The sequence below is a fragment of the Schistocerca piceifrons genome, chromosome 9, assembly GCF_021461385.2.
Source record: "Schistocerca piceifrons isolate TAMUIC-IGC-003096 chromosome 9, iqSchPice1.1, whole genome shotgun sequence".
NCBI lineage: Eukaryota > Metazoa > Arthropoda > Insecta > Orthoptera > Acrididae > Schistocerca > Schistocerca piceifrons.
In genome coordinates, this window is record NC_060146.1 from 207,853,392 (window position 1) to 207,868,706 (window position 15,315).

The 15,315-nt window shown below is 43.4% G+C and overlaps 2 non-coding genes across 2 annotated transcripts; both read left to right on the forward strand.

Annotated features, from left to right (window-relative positions):
* The first annotated feature begins 409 nt into the window (after positions 1-409).
* Trnas-cga lies at positions 410-484 on the forward strand. The gene has a single exon. It is a non-coding gene; the product is annotated as a tRNA-Ser (tRNA).
* A 525-nt stretch (positions 485-1,009) lies between these two features.
* Positions 1,010-1,084, forward strand: Trnas-cga. The gene has a single exon. It is a non-coding gene; the product is annotated as a tRNA-Ser (tRNA).
* The last annotated feature ends 14,231 nt before the right edge of the window (positions 1,085-15,315 follow it).

Sequence of the window (15,315 nt, forward strand, 5' to 3'; positions counted from 1 at the left end):
GCGCAACGCTACGCCCTGTTAACAGCCAACTGCCCAACACTACAGTAGCAAATTCCAACAATTCCACCCAGCCACAGACAGCACACGGCACAGTCAGTGATTTTCATACAGAGCGGTACATGACGTTACCAACATAAAAACCTAAACAGCCTACTTACAACGTACTGTTCGACGGCACAGAGTGGGAACTGCAGCACAATGAGACAAACTTAAGTTGGGTTCCACAATGAGATTTTCACTCTGCAGCGGAGTGTGCGCTGATATGAAACTTCCTGGCAGATTAAAACTGTGTGCCGGACCGAGACTCGAACTCGGTTCTGCATGGTTCGCAGGAGAGCTTCTGTAAAGTTTGGAAGGTAGGAGACAGGATACTGGCAGAAATAAAGCTGTGAGTACCGGGCGTGAGTCGTGCTTCGGTAGCTCAGTTGGTAGAGCACTTGCCCGCGAAAGGCAAAGGTCCCGAGTTCGAGTCTCGGTCGGGCACACAGTTTTAATCTGCCAGGAAGTTTCATATCAGCGCACACTCCGCTGCAGAGTCAAAATCTCATTCTGGAAACATCCCCCAGGCTGTGGCTAAGCCATGTGTCCGCACATCCTTTCTTTCAGGAATGCTAGTTCTGCATGGCTCGCAGAAGAGCTTCTGTAAAGTTTGGAAGGTAGGAGACAGGATACTGGCAGAAGTAAAGCTGTGAGTACCGGGCGTGAGTCGTGCTTCGGTAGCTCAGTTGGTAGAGCACTTGCCCGCGAAAGGCAAAGGTCCCGAGTTCGCGTCTCGGTCGGGCACACAGTTTTAATCTGCCAGGAAGTTTCATATCAGCGCACACTCCGCTGCAGAGTCAAAATCTCATTCTGGAAACATCCCCCAGGCTGTGGCTAAGCCATGTCTCCGCACATCCTTTCTTTCAGGAATGCTAGTTCTGCATGGTTCGCAGAAGAGCTTCTGTAAAGTTTGGAAGGTAGAAGACAGGATATTGGCAGAAGTAAAGCTGTGAGTACCGGGCGTGAGTCGTGCTTCGGTAGCTCAGTTGGTAGAGCACTTGCCCGCGAAAGGCAAAGGTCCCGAGTTCGAGTCTCGGCCGGGCACACAGTTTTAATCTGCCAGGAAGGTTCGAAAGCTGGGTTGTCCTTTTTTCGCCAGAAACTAAGTAGGCCTAAATAAAGTGTATTTCAAACATTGTTAGATATTCTGCTTATGTTCTTTCCGTATAAACATGTGTTAAAAATGTAAAACATTCCCAGTTTCAACATGTTTTGTTAAACAGGTGTCATTAAATGAAAGCTGCGATATTGAAGACCACAGAGCTTTCACATTAATTACTGTAACGGAGGGTTGGCTTGATACCTCCCCTTAATTTCTACAAGAAATTGAAGTAGAGTAGGGTTTTACATACTGAGGCCCACACATCTTACAGTATTTAAGAAACTGCTGATTTGTTTATCGCAGTTTTTCAGGGTCCCGGTATTTTCACGAAGAAAATATGGTAGGGTTAAATTGAAGCCGACAACTCTCTCGGAATAATAACGTTTCAAACATTGTATTGTAGATTTCCGTCCTGACAGCTTTGTTAAAAATATTTTGAACAATCGTGAAGATGATACCAGACAGAAACCCAATGTTAAATTTCCGTTCAGTCACCAAGTAAACTATGGTTATTTCCAAGCTTGTATTGTCGAATTTAGTTCTTGAGGCTCATTTAAACTAGAAAGTTTTTTAACAATATTAAAATTTTTTGTTGTTTCTAAGCGCAGTTATTTTAAAACGTAAAAGATTAAAATGAGTAATGAGCAAAATAACGCCGCCCCCCTTAAGGTGCCGCCCCTATTGGGCCTATATTTAAATCCGCCAATGGGTTGGGGCTTTCTACCAACCGTTCAGTCCCTCGACGATAGAAATCCGTTCCTCGGTCTCAGATCCATTCTATAACCGCTCTGTGAAATGTCTTCATCGTCGGAAAATCTGCGACTGTTGCGACTCATCCCCTCGATTACTCGGGCATTTACGTCCTACGTCTATGTCGAAAGCCTTCTTCCCGATCACCATCACCCACGTCTGCGTGCCTTTGCCCAAATTGTTGGCACCATTTCACTATAGCTGGATGTGACTTTGCATCTGGTCTATACAGGGTGTTACAAAAAGGTACGGCCAAACTTTCAGGAAACCTTCCTCACACACAAACAAAGAAAAGATGTTATGTGGACATGTGTCCGGAAACGCTTAATTTCCATGTTAGAGCTCATTTTAGTTTCGCCAGTATGTACTGTACTTCCTCGATTCACCGCCAGTTGGCCCAATTGAAGGAAGGTAATGTTGACTTCGGTGCTTGTGTTGACATTAGACTCATTACAGTACTAGCATCAAGCGCATCAGTACGTAGCATCAACAGGTTAGTGTTCATCACGAACGTGGTTTTGCAGTCAGTGCAATGTTTACAAACGCGGAGTTGGCAGATGGCCATTTGATGTATGGATTAGCACGGGGCAATAGCCGTGGCGCGGTACGTTTGTATCGAGACAGATTTCCAGAACTAAGGTGTCCTGACAGGAAGACGTTCGAAGCAATTGATCGGCGTCTTAGGGAGCACGGAACATTCCAGCCTATGACTCGCGACTGGGGAAGGCCTAGAACGACGAGGACACCTGCAATGGACGAGGCAATTCTTCGTGCAGTTGACGATAACCCTAATGTCAGCGTCAGAGAAGTTGCTGCTGTACAAGCTAACGTTGACCACGTCACTGTGTGGAGAGTGCTACGGGAGAACCAGTTGTTTCCGTACCATGTACAGCGTGTGCAGGCACTATCAGCAGCTGATTGGCCTCCACGGGTACTCTTCTGCGAATGGATCATCCGACAATTTGTCAATCCTCATTTCAGTACAAATGTTCTCTTTACGGATGAGGCTTCATAACAACGTGATCAAATTGTAAATTTTCACAATCAACATGTGTGGGCTGACGAGAATCCGCACGCAGTTGTGCAATCACGTTATCAACACAGATTTTCTGTGAACGTTTGGGCAGGCATTGTTGGTGATGTCTCGATTGGGCCCCATGTTGTTCCACCTACGCTCAATGGAGCACGTTATCTTGATTTCATACGGGATACTCTACCTGTGCTGCTAGAACATGTGCCTTTACAAGTACGACACAACATGTGGTTCATGCACGATGGAGCTCCTGCACATTTCAGTCGAAGTGTTCGTACGTTTCTCAACAACAGATTCGGTGACCGATGGATTGGTAGAGGCGGACCAATTCCGTGGCCTCCAGGCTCTCCTGTCCTCAACCCTCTTGACTTTCATTTATGGGGGCATTTGAAAGCTCTTGTCTACGCAACCACGGTACCAAATGTAGAGACTCTTCATGCTCGTATTGTGGACGGCTGTGATACAATACGACATTCTCCAGGGCTGCATCAGCGCATCTGGGATTCCATGCGACGGAGGGTGGATGCATGTATCCTCGCTAACGGAGGACATTTTGAACATTTCCTGTAACAAAGTGTTTGAAACGCTGGTACGTTCTGTTGCTGTGTGTTTCCATTCCATGATTAATGTGATTTGAAGAGAAGTAATAAAATGAGCTCTAACACGGAAAGTAAGCGTTTCTGGACACATGCCCACACAACATATTTTCTTTCTTTGTGTGTGAGGCATGTTTCCTGAATGTTTGGCCGTACCTCTTTGTGACACCCTGTATACCGCCAGAATTTCAGTGTCTGTGTACAGTTTAGATGGGCTGCTCACAAGAATTGTACTGTTCCACGTACTACTTCAACTTTGGAGTATGTTTCCGGTTGCCAAGGAATTTCACTCCTATAGCGTGATGCACCCGTTAACCGTGTCTATAGGAAACCCGAAACATGTACCCTCCTCTGACAATGCACCGGCCTTGTTGCGCAGTGGTCGATTTCGGAGGATGAGGCAGCAGCCGGACTATGCTTTCAGTTTTTGTGCAATAGTCATGCTCCAACTGGGTGTGTCATCGTGATGAAAGAGCCATGAAATGTCTCGCCACATTTCAGTACGTTTCCTTCTTACATTTTCTCGCAGGCATCGCAACACGTGCCGACAGCACCTTCGATTAACAGTTTGTCCCTACCGCATGAATCCAGAGTCAAAGAGTACTGTTAGCATGGATCTTACATCTCACGTGACCTGAGGAGCTTTCTTTGGTCTTGGAGAACGTTTCCCGAGCTATCGTGAAGATTGAATAATGGTCCCAAACATCGTAACAGTAGACCTGCGTCTCATGACCAGTTATGATTCTCTTAAGCAGAGGCGATTCTAGAAGTCGGTCAAAGGGGGGGGGGGCTAATGACAGGGGGAGAGTGGGGGGGGGGGCGGGGGTTTGGGAGAATGGAATATCGCTTAACAAAAGGAGAGTTGGGGCACTCCACAGACAAACTGGTAAAATTTGGTGTTGCTTAAAGTAGTTTTTGGTAAGTGTTTTGGAGTTCAGAATGGGTAAAAACGTGTCTACAGAATGTGTGTGCCCGGGAAAATAATACGATTTGACCCAGACGTCCGGCGATTTCGAATGTTTCGTCCGGGGTCAGCAATTTAAGTGTTGGTAGGCATACCCGGCATATTTAGCCTTCTTGATTATTGCAGGTGGTACTCGCACATTAATATAAGTAGAATGTATATTAATGACCGGATCGCTGAGTGGAAATGGCTACTTTCGGCTGCATGGAGTCCATTTGCAGCCATTCTTGGACTTCAGATTTTATGGTGACAACGCGCCATGTCGCTGGGCCACAATTGTTCGCTAATGGTGTGAAGAACACTCTGGACAATTCGAGCGAACGATTCGGCCATTCAAATTTCCCGAAATGAATCCCTTCGGACATGTCCGAAAGAACAGATGCCATCGGTGACCAGGCAGCTCGTTAGAATGAAATTACAAGGAACTGAACACCCTTAGCTGCTTATAGTCGTTGACATAATGGGAATCTGTCCCCGTTGACGTATGTCAACGCCTGTAAGCAGCTAAGGGTGTTCAGTTCATTGTAAGTTCTGATTTTTTAAAGAAATTCAGTTATCTTTAAACCTACTAACCGAGGAGATAGAACTACTCTCTCCAAAACAAGATGTGCCCATAAGGGAAGTCCTGCAAACTGCAAGTCTTATTTGAAATTAAAAAAAAAAAAATTATCTGTGGGAAACTGTGCACAAAGTAGTAGCACAGTTTTTCGAAATTTAATAAAATAATAAAATGGTGGACGTTTGAAACAAAGTGGTAGTTTTGTCGTGTGTTTTCTTGGTCATATTTGTTGTAGTAACTAATGAATAAATTAAAATAAAAAAATAGCCTATTATTCTTTGCGGACATACATGAAGATGTCTTTATTAGTGCCCCGCATTTCATTGCGTCAGCTCTTGATACAATATATTGGTGTATTTTAATTTATTAATCAGTTATTGCAAAAAAAGTGACCATAAACACACGACAAAACTAGATCTTTGTTTCAAATGTCCACCATTCTATTGTTTTGTTAAGTTTAAAAAAAGTGTGCTATTACTCTGTGAGCAATATTCTATAGACGAAGAAAATTGTTTTTATTTCATATAAGATTTGCAGACTGCAGAACTTGGAATCATGGACACACCTCATTCTGGACAGAGCAACTTTAACTCCTCGGATGAGGGAGTGGGGTGCTTAGTGATGACTGAATTTCTTTGAAAAGTTAGAAATTGTTGTCCAAGGATCAGTAAATAAGGTCCCAAAAGATTGACGTTGATTGCTTCATTCTCATTTCCAAATAAGTCGTAAAAATTGCTTATATTATTGGCTGGCTGAGAAGAATGGACCTTTAAACGCATACGCGGGAGGTGTAATTTGCCTATTATAATCCGAAACTGGCAAAGAAGGATCTCGAAAATTCAATGGACTGATGAGGTAAGGAACAAGGAGGATCTGCGCAGAATCGGAAAAGAATATGTGGAACACATTGACAAGGAGAGGGAGCAGGATGATAGGATATCTAAGATGTGAGAGAATGACTTCCATGTTACTAGAGGAAGATGTCGAGGGGAAAAACTGTAGAGGAAGACAGATATTGACGACATAGGTTGCGAATGCTACTCTGAGATGAAGAGGTTGCAGAGGAGAGAGCAAGTCTTCGCGGTACCTACAGGAGCAATACGCAACAGCTGCGGCCTATTCGCAGAGTTATCAACGAAAGGTGGTTCTTACAACTTTGTATGTAGGCTTTGGCGAGTGCCAGTTCCTGTTCTTCCCCGACTATTTGGGATTCGCGCCATCGCGCCACCTGGTGTACTTGCTCTGTACTCCACGGAGTGTTTGACGTCCTTTGTGCGCGCGTTGCCATGGTGGCGCTAGCGGCGTCCGCTGTGGCCGTGAGGTGTGGTGCTACGCACTTGGGCTGACTTTCACTTCCCTACCGCCCGTGTTTACGAGCGTACCGTGGGCCAGGGTTGTGGATTCCGATAGCTCGGCCGTACTCTGGTGACGCTAAGCACGTCGTGGTAGATAGAGTCCTGTTGCTCTCTGTTTCCGGTGGTTGCACGGGCCACAATCGAGGTGCAGGCTAGCGCAATTCGTAGCCAAGAGTGGTCGGTCGCTCCCTGTTGTATGTACAGGGTGTTTCAAAAATGACCGGTATATTTGAAACGGCAATAAAAACTAAACGAGCAGCGATAGAAATACACCGTTTGTTGCAATATGCTTGGGACAACAGTACATTTTCAGGCGGACAAACTTTCGAAATTACAGTAGTTACAATTTTCAACAACAGATGGCGCTGCGGTCTGGGAAACTCTATAGTACCATGCGTAGCAATAATATGGCGTAGTCTCTGAATGAAATTACCCGAAACCTTTGACAACGTGTCTGGCGGAATGGCTTCACATGCAGATGAGATGTACTGCTTCAGCTGTTCAATTGTTTCTGGAGGTACACCTCGTCTTTCAAGTGTCCCCACAGGAAGAAGTCACAGGGGTTCATGTCTGGCGAATAGGGAGGCCAATCCACGCCGCCTCCTGTATGTTTCGGATAGCCCAAAGCAATCACACGATCATCGAAATATTCATTCAGGAAATTAAAGACGTCGGCCGTGCGATGTGGCCGGGCACCATCTTGCATAAACCACGAGGTGTTCGCAGTGTCGTCTAAGGCAGTTTGTACCGCCACAAATTCACGAAGAATGTCCAGATAGCGTGATGCAGTAATCGTTTCGGATCTGAAAAATGGGCCAATGATTCCTTTGGAAGAAATGGCGGCCCAGACCAGTACTTTTTGAGGATGCAGGGACGATGGGACTGCAACATGGGGCTTTTCGGTTCCCCATATGCGCCAGTTCTGTTTATTGATGAAGCCGTCCAGGTAAAAATAAGCTTCGTCAGTAAACCAATTGCTGCCCACATGCATATCGCCGTCATCAATCCTGTGCACTATATCGTTAGCGAATGTCTCTCGTGCAGCAATGGTAGCGGCGCTGAGGGGTTGCCGCGTTTGAATTTTGTATGCATAGAGGTGTAAACTCTGGCGCACGAGACGATACGTGGACGTTGGCGTCATTTGGACCGCAGCTGCAACACGGCGAACGGAAACCTGAGGCCGTTGTCGGATCACCTGCTGCACTAGCTGCGCGTTGCCGTCTGTGGTTGCCGTACGCGGTCGCCCTACCTTTCCAGCACGTTCATCCGTCACGTTCCCAGTCTGTTGAAATTTTTCAAGCAGATCCTTTATTGTATCGCTTTTCGGTCCTTTGGTTACATTAAACCTCCGTTGAAAACTTCGTCTTGTTGCAACAACACTGTGTTCTAGGCGGTGGAATTCCAACACCAGAAAAATCCTCTGTTCTAAGGAATAAACCATGTTGTCTACAGCACACTTGCACGTTGTGAACAGCACACGCTTACAGCAGAAAGACGACGTACAGAATGGCGCACCCACAGACTGCGTTGTCTTCTATATCTTTCACATCACTTGCAGCGCCATCTGTTGTTGAAAATTGTAACTACTGTAATTTCGAAAGTTTGTCCGCCTGAAAATGTACTATTGTCCCAAGCATATTGCAACAAACGGTGTATTTCTATCGCTGCTCGTTTAGTTTTTATTGCCGTTTCAAATATACCGGTCATTTTTGAAACACCCTGTAGCTTCACCGTTGGCAGCAAGGTGCTTAGTGTAGCAGTAAGGCGGTGAAATACGGCTCGAAAACGTTTACTTATAAGAAGGAAACGCCAGATGTAGCACGCCGCCGTCGAGAAGTTGTGTGGTGCTGCCGTTGTGGATTACTGTAAAGCAACGTCGGTTGTTTAGGTCTGTAATTTGCGGTGGAGTGCTATTGTGCGTAGCTGCCGTCGTAAAGTGACGGAAACGCCCGTTACTGATTTACTGGTCATCTCTCATTTCTGTCTTGCTGCTGCTATCAGGTTAATCAGAAAGGGAACAACTTGCGGGCTGCCGCCGTGGTACTGTTTCCAGAATGGTGATACGTGACGCGTCCGTGTGGTTTGTTGTCAGGGGGTCCGACAGTGCACGGCGTTGTGAGATCAGGTTTGTTTGTAACTGGTATTGGTTTCGTTGAGTTGATTTTAAAAGCCTTTATAGTGTTGTTTTTCTGTCTTTTGTGTCGGTTGTTACTGCAGAGCACGTTTGTGTCAAGTAGGGCGCTTCGCTTGTGTAGAAAAGTGATCTTGGTGAAGTGTGCCTGATGTAAAGTACTGATCTGAATACGGTCGTACTATCTTTGTGGTTACGTTTATCTACATTTACGCGATTAATCTGTTATTCACAATTAAGTACCTGTCAGAGGGTTCATGGAACCATTTTAAAGCTATTTCTCTACCATTCCACTCGGATGAAGATCATGATGATTCCTCCCTATTTACGTAGGCACCAAGAAAACATTTTCACACTCTGTGGAGAGAGTTGGTGATTGAAATTTCATGAGAAGGTCCCGCCGCAGCGAAAAAGTCCTTTGTTTTTGACGAAGCCTCGCTCATTTGCAGAGCAGATAGTTAGAAAAGCCTTCAGCTAAGTCAATGGCTACGACCTAGCAAGGCGCCATTAGTAACATTGCCTGAATCTACAGAGTCTCACTTGTATCGTCAAGAGCGATGTACAACAATGATGGATTAAACTTAAGTATTCCAGCAGCTATGAACTTTTCTTTATAGCATTCATTACGTATCCTGTTTCGGACCTCACGCCCATCTGCGTGAGCTTAGCGCGTGCCTTTCGGCTACTTCCGAGTGGCGTGGCTGTCTTGTTACGCCACAACAGTTTTAATGGCTGCTACCGCAATTTGTGCATCGGCATCTGCAACTGATTTTGTGATTCTGTGGGCTACTAGGCAGCCTGTGTAGCAGTAACTGGGCGGAGTATTTACGAGCTCGGCCAGACATACTTTTTTAAAGCATAGTAAGTTTTGAAAATTTTGTTACTAAAGACTTAGCTCTGCTTCTCCTGACTGTTAGAGTTCGTTGATGGTGTTTAAGCCACCTGCCGCCTTCCAGGTCTGTCCCAGACAAGCACACATTGTTAAGTTGTTGGGTTCCTGGTGTTGGTACCGCATACCAGAGGCCTTAAGGATAGGTTAATTACCTGTTTAATGAACATTAAACCCCTTTGTCTATGTTAAAGGAACTTTAATTTCTCGTTGTCGTTTTCGGCACCACGTATTTAGTCTGTGCTAAGTCAATTGCATTACGAAAGTAGCAACTGAGGTCGCAGTTTCAGGAGTCCTGCTGCAGCTTGTTGCAGTTTCGGCCAGGGTCAGGTCTCACCAGCAGGTTGTGTGGCACACCCCCCCCCCCCCCCCCCCCCCCCTGAGATTCTACTGAGATTCAGGGCCAAGAGGGCGTCTTCAATCTCTCCACCACCCAGTGGGTGTCGGGCGGCGGTCATCCTGGAGAACTTTATCTCTTTTATATGCAACTGTTCAAAGAGATTTCTTTTAATTCCGCGTAGACAATTAATACCCCGTCCTCTACTTCCATCGAGATTAGGTTCAGGGGGAATTGTTGACCTCTGCTTTACGAAGCCAGTTTCATCACTACCTTGGTGACACTTTCCCACGGATCAAACAACCCTCTGACCAATTGCGCTGCTCTTCATTGTGTGTTTCAGCATCCCCTGTAGGTCCTATCTGGTATGGGTCCCGCATACTTCAACAATATTTTACGCTGGGTCGCACGAGTGTTTCATAAGCTCGCCCTTTTTTCATTTACAACGGGGTTTTGCATTAATGTAGTATAATCTAATCACATCATATTGATGACTAGCCATAAATAGTCATGAATTACCGAAATTTTTGCCAATACCAGTAACCAAATCTGAACTTGAAAATAAAAGACGACAAGTTTTGTAATAAACCGTAACTCCTATCAAGACCCTTTCGTCCCTGTTATCTAACCACGAAAGATGTCTGATATACCTCCATTCTGAAGTAACAAAGTGTGCATGCATTTAAAGATGAAGTGCATGATGTGAAGTTCTGTGACGGAGATACAAACCCAACATGTAATCGGATTGTTAACTAAGTAAAATCAAATGTTACGTATCGGTTTTTCTTACGAGCCGCTAGGTGTCTGAATCTAAAATAAGGATACAAACTTTTGTGCCTAAGCGACAATCGAACTGCACACCTACCGTGCATCCACGAATGTAGCTTAAGTATCAGTTTCTTACTCACGGACAGTAAGATGTGTGCGTGTTTGACCAGAAATAACGACACCTGTTGCGATTGTTGGAAACACATGAACAGACATTAAAAATGCGCGTTAATTTTCACTAGCAGGTGAGTGTGCACTTGATAGAGCTGGAAATGAAATTATGAATATTTTTGTACTGGATCAGGATTCGGACCCACATGTTTACCTTTGGAGGAGACCTAGAGAAGACTGCAGTCTTGGGAAAAGGAACGAAATGAGTGAACTATACTGTTCCGAGAGATTCAGATCCTCGAAAGAGGAGATACGAATGCGAAACACAGTCCAGCACGAAATTTTTCAACGTCTCTAGTTCAATCAAGTACAAGTAAACCAAGAGCCCTGTCCCTTTAAATGGCTATCGGTTCATCAAATAAAATAAAATTTGCTAATGTAAGTAAGCTTACTGGCGACTGTATTTCTGTTTACAATGACTTCCGCTATGTCATTTCCCAACGTAAACTGGCTCTGCCCAGTTGGTAATGAAGGAACGTGATGCTTAATGCTGATTCTGGATTATAACGTCTTTCTCTTGAGGTTACCAGAGGTAAAATAAATCTGTTTGTGCCTCTTAAAAGCAAATGCCTGAACCCACGCATTGCACCTGTGATAGTTCGTTCCACCAGACCATTGTGGCCACATTTCCCAGCCCCTGGAGTGTGCTGTAACGGATGATGTGCTTAGCTTACAAAATTAATCACGGTGGAAAAAATGCGAGTCTTAAATGGTTAAGTAGAAGCAAGCTTCTGACGCAGAGATTATGCTATTCTCATGTCAGCAAGATGTAAAGACTCTTCTAGGCATCATAGGCTGGATGTGAAGCCATTTTGATTTTTCACAAATTCAGAAAATTTCTTAGTTCGAGAAAATCCACGCAGTCGAGTCTCACTATTTGAACCTCTGTAATTCGATCGTGTTGTCAAGACCCATGTAAGAACTTCTATTTATCGAAGAAACCTCATGTGTTTAGGGAAAACTTTTAGTTGTATTATTACTTCAATTTGCATGAACTAAGTGTTACATATATATATTTTGAATGTCGCCCAACACGAATCTGAAGTTAGATTTTCAATATTCAAAACGGCTAATCCAATATGGAGGACCAAGGATTATGTTTTGACCAATTTTTTTTACCAAAAATGTATTTTCGTTATTTACGTTTAGTCTGCAATTCAAGGAGTACTTACCAACCCTTCTTCTAGCTCGAATTGTTCCTAGATAGCAATTCCCTGTTCTTCTTGGCAGGAAAAGCCGATCTGTCTAATAATCTGGATATGCAGCACTAGGCAGCCTGCACTCCTCATTGGTCAGTATTTTCGGCGAGTATGTTTGCATGCATTCTGCAGTATGAATCATTTTGTGCACGTGCGTCACGGGACGAGTTTTCATCTACATCTACATGTATACCCTGGAAATCACATTTAAGTGCCTGGCAAAGGGTTCATGGAATCACCTTCACAATTGGTAATTAATTAAAACCCTCAGCTACCGACAGGTGTTGTTGATATACCTCGATGGGGACAGCTGAAAATGTGTGCCCCCGACCGGGACTCTAACCCGGAATCTCCTGCTCACATGGCAGACGCTCTATCCATCTAAGCCACCGAGGACACAAATGAATAGCACGACTGCAGGGACTTATCCCTTGCACGCTTCCCGTGAGACCCACATTTCCAACTGTCCACAATCTACATACGTTATGTACCTAATAGGTATTTTCCCATCCACTCATTACTAGCGCACACTGAGGTGGCGATTCCCGTAAGAGTTCGGGCAGCCTGTGCCCATTCGCACAGACGGTCAGTGGCTGGGTAGCCTTTAACTATATATATGAAGATAGTAACTGTTCTCGAAAGAACAGGTGCCACTGACGACCGTGCAGCTTCTCTAGAATAAATGATAATTAATTGAAACCCACGGCTGCCGACAGGTGTTGGTTCAAATGGCTCTGAGCACTATGCGACTTAACTTCTGAGGTCATCAATCCCCTATACTTAGAACTAATTAAACCTAACTAACCTAAGGACATTACACACATCTATGCCCGAGGCAGGATTCGAACCTGCGACAGTAGCAGTCGCGCGGTTCCGGACCTAGGCGCCTAGAACCGCTGAGCCACCGCGGCCGGCAATCAAAATGTAATGTGGCTCCTGAACTGTACTTGGTGTACGGCAGCGGATAAAACAAACATAAAATGCAGTGTGTTAACACATTCTTCTGTCGAAAAACAGAAACGAACACAAGGAAAACAATTTTTCTTTTATAGCCTAAAAATTCAGCAGAGGGTGTAGGAGACAACGGATTTTTGTTATATATTCACTTTTAATACGTTCTTTTACACGAGGCCGTTCAAAATGAAAATAAAATGTTGCGTTACGATCTAAAAAGTGAAGCGAACGTGTCATACATTAGAAATTAATAGGTACTTTTACAAAGACGTGTTGAAAATTAATATTGAACTGTCGTTATACGACCTACTAACTTGAATGTGTATCAGATAAAGAAAACACGTTCGATATTAATACGTGAATCTACAGGAAAGCGTAAGAAATGAAAATGAGATAGACATTTCGTTGCACGAACTAGGCCTAATAACTAAATACAAACGAACAAATACAGAACTGGATTTGCTATTACATAATTTAACATACTAGTGTGGAAAAATCAATTTTTTTATAATCTAATAGTTAACATGTAAAGCTTTAGGGTCTGGGACCAACGTGGTTTTGATAAACTTTTTACCGTTTTGCTTCCTGGTTTCATGAAAGAAAGAAGTTCATCCCAGCGCTGTGTAGAAACAGAGAAAAAATTATAAAGGTTTTGCACTACATTGAAAAATGAACATGCTTCCCGACAACAGCTTGCAGCGCTAGTGCCGTCTAAATTCAAAGAATATGCTGCACAAGGCACATAATGAGCTTTCAGATTTCGTTCTTTAATGCGTGCCTGTAAACCAGTGTAGGTTCCTGACATGTTGTTTGCGTTGTCCTATGACTGGCCTCTACTGTCAGTAACATCAATGGATTTTGTAGACAAGACTTTTAGTATGGCCACAGCTAAGTTTTCGGACTTGTGTCCTGGTTTTGGTAAAAACAGAAGGAAATGTTCAACAGGTTCACCATTCTCGTTCACATATCTTAATATGATAGATAATTCACCAATATGTGAAATGTCTGCAGTAGAATCTACTATTATAGAGAAATATTTAGCCTGTTTTATTTCACTTATGACAACACTTTTTATTCGTTCAGAAAGAAGCTCTGTTATTTCATCATAGATTGTTGAAGAAAGATACCTTGTACGTCCCCACACTGGATTTCCACATCGTTCAATACGCTCTGCGAGAAAAGGATCAGACTCGGCTATAAGTTCAAGAGACATCATGAGAATCTTTCAACGTGTCCACGTAGGGTGAAGTCCACGACTTGTTAGCTTCATCACTACTACAAACACCCTTTTCAACACACTATGCCAGTACATTTTTTCTGTTTCAACATATGAGCCAAAATGGTTATCTATTGTTCCGAGTGACTTTTTTTCTTGTTAAGAGTGATAACTCAGAACTTTTGTGTTCAAGTGAAGTCTCATGATGGGATAAATATTAGAAATATTTTTCGAATCTGCAATACCATTAGTAGCAATCGCGGCCTTACCTCCGAATACGTTACATGGTGCACAGAAAACAGCACCGGTGCTACAGGAGTATATTTGAAAATCACGCAATGTTGATTTACCATTTAAAAGTTTAGGTAAAATACATTTTTGTTCAAATATCTGGTTTATAGATCATCTTGAGTTAGAAAAATCACCGTTACAATTTTGATCAATGCCACGATGTAAGAGGATGTCGATTGTTGATTCATTGACACACCATTCTGCAGGATCAACACAAACGAGGTTATTTCTTTTTGTAATGTCTGACTCGACACTTAGTTTTCGTGAAACTCGTAATGTGGTATAATTTGCTTTTCTTCATTTTTAACTTTTGTTTCGTCTGTATTTACTTCTTTTACAACAGTTGCAGTGCCAGAAATATCATCCATCCTACTTGAAGTCGAAGTCGAACTAGTAACATTTTTTGCGAAAACTTTATCTACTCTGCCAAGCGGTTTTAGAATATTGGCTTCCTGTTCTCGACTTTCCTTCGATTATTTGCGAAATTTTGCCCCACTTAATTTTGCACGTTTGCTTTTTTCACTGTTAGTCATGTTAAGGTAATTACAAAATTGTCAACCAACAGTCAAAACAAAGAAAAAAATTGTAAAAAGAAAGAAAGACTGTATCCAGTTCCAATAGTACTACATGGCACATGAGCACAAAGATTTTTACTTTAAACACAGCACACGAGCCAAAGATTTTTCCTTTAAACACGAGTGATGAACTGACCAACTCGGATTACTCGACGTAACTGTGCTATGAAAGAACGGCAATGCAGAATAATTTAATTTCATTTTAGCCTGTTTCTGTGTTGTCAGTGAACAGTAGAAGCACACCTCCCGGTTGGAATTCGTCTCGTAAAGAAAAAGCGGCAGTCTCTTTTCTGCCTTCTGTTTCGCCGGAATTTTAGCTGGGATGCAAATGTGTCCTGAATATTCTTGACACTGTCTTTCTAATTTAAAAAGAAAATCAACATAAC